This window comes from Colias croceus, chromosome 1, assembly GCF_905220415.1.
Source record: "Colias croceus chromosome 1, ilColCroc2.1".
NCBI classification, from domain to species: domain Eukaryota; kingdom Metazoa; phylum Arthropoda; class Insecta; order Lepidoptera; family Pieridae; genus Colias; species Colias croceus.
Genome location: NC_059537.1, coordinates 13962401 through 13964676, shown reverse-complemented (window position 1 = coordinate 13964676; position 2276 = coordinate 13962401). Strand labels below are relative to the sequence as shown.

Genomic DNA, 2276 nt, shown 5'->3' with positions numbered 1-2276 from the left:
ATTAGTATTACGTATATGTATACGTAGGTATATAGAATTAGTTTTAACCCCAAAATCCAGAGAGCGCATTGTCGCATGTCAAAGTCAATGACTAAGGAATCCTATGGACAGGGCATATTGTTCTATACAAACAACTGATTATACAAATATCATGCATTTCGATACCGAAATAATAAAACTAATACTGTCTCTTTCTAACTAATGAATATTCTGATATGTGAAAAAATATGGCTATACGTCAGTCAGTGCTAATTCTATACCGCTTGACATTTGAAGTTAGCTCAAATACCTACTGTGGCCGGTCGCCATTTTATGTTCTCGTTATTACGATGTACATGCTCTGTCATTGCTCCGTAGTAAACATTGAAAAATATTGAATATTTTTGTGATTGTGACAAACATTTGTGTCTAAAACATATAGAGTGGTCAAGGACAAATAGTGGCATAATGCCAAAGCGCATTATTGTGGGATGTGGCTCCGGAAAGAATGAAAACCAGAAAAGTTTGTCTTTGCACCGGTATGTATACGTTTTGACTGAAATATTAGTTATTTCTTTGCTGATTTAGTTATTTTCATGTATATTGAATTGAGGAGTATTCACAGACTATGTTCAGTGCAAAATTGTTACCAAATATAGCTTTATTTTGTATATTTTCGTTCTAGTAAAATAATGAATTTGGGTGCTGGTGATGGCTTATAATATCGACATTAGCAAAATGTTCGATGAAGACGTGCGTCTCCCAAGGCTGTGACCTGTGTCATTAATCTTAAGAATAGTTGCTTTGGTTAATACACTTCCAAATTAACAAATTAATTTTGCCAAGAGCAGCAGAAGGAAAAATAAAACACTTAAATTTACCTAATATGAATTTTAACTTAAGTAAGATTAGTCGCTTTTATAGTACTTTAAAAATGTATTTATAAATAAGTCAGGTCAGGACTAAAATTATAATAACCTAAAAATTCATTTTTTATAGGTTACCAAGAAGTGAAAATAGAAAAGGAAAATGGTTAGAAGCAATTGAAACTGAAAATATCAAGCCAAATGTAAAGGATATATCATAGTATGTTCCCTACATTTCCCCGAAAGTGCTTTCAATAGAACAATGGATGTGATTAGTCTGCACGATGATGCTATACCAGTATGTTTGCCGCTGCATTCACACAGGGTGAGGTGTTTATCTGTAGACACATGATGTCTTCCAATTTACTTTTGGTCTTTTTATTTAGATTTAGGGCTGTCATTTATATTCTAACGTTTCTCCTATTTTGAAGAGGGCCTGTGAACAAACTGAGATGGTTTTATATGATTTTTTGAGTACAAACTTGGGTGATATTTGGTTGTTGAAATGTTATTGACTGAGGGAAAGTGAAATTTACTTTAAATACATGGGGTGTTTTAATTTATTTTTCTATTCTTTATAAATTTATATTTATAAAGCATTTGAATGCCATAAAATAAAACCAAAAATATAAATTTAAATTCCGCTATTGCAAGCCCTAATGTTAATATTAATTTCAAACCGTCGCGTCAGCATTGCCCTTTTAATTAAAATGTATTGCATGTTAGTTAAAATGTAAAGTGAACAATGTTAGTTAATGTAAACTGTGACATTTCATTTCCAGGTACCGGTTGAGCCTCAAATCCCGAACTCAAAAATGAACAGAGTGAATCCGAGTGCATCACAGGCTGCACGAAATAGTTTAGTTTTATAATTTTCTCTGTTATTAAGTAATTATTGTTTTTTTTTTCTATTACCTACTGTATATTGTGTTGTTCATCGTAATAAAAAACTATTATATACCTATACTAGCGGTCCGCCCCGGCTTCGCCCGTGGTACATATTAACGTTTTCTCTACATAAGAACCATCCTCGTACTTCAAGGAATATAATAAAAAAAGAATTATCGAAATCGGTTCAGCCGTTCTCGAGTTATGGAATTACAACGAAAAGTGGCATTGATTTTTATATATTAGATTAGTATTTATTTTGTATCATTATATTACATTCCTCAAAACTGAAATTAGTTCAGCTAAAAGGTAACAAACAGCACATTCAATGACTGGGTGGTACGAAGTTCACCGGGACCGCTAGTAATTTAATAAAACAATCGAATACTAAATTATTCTGTTTTTCCGGAGCATGCGCCATCCCGCATGGCTGTAATACCATAGCAGCAAAATGCATACAACAGATTTTATACCGCATTCCTGTACCACATTTGCTCTTGACTGGCATGCTTCCGTTAATACTACATTCCAATAATATCTGAT

At 32.8% G+C, this 2276-nt stretch overlaps 1 long non-coding RNA gene across 1 annotated transcript; it reads left to right on the top strand.

Annotated features, from left to right (window-relative positions):
- Positions 1-320: 320 nt before the first annotated feature.
- Positions 321-1768, top strand: LOC123696892. Its single transcript, XR_006752140.1, has 3 exons — positions 321-518; positions 979-1170; positions 1628-1768. It is a non-coding gene; the product is annotated as an uncharacterized LOC123696892 (long non-coding RNA).
- Positions 1769-2276: the final 508 nt, after the last annotated feature.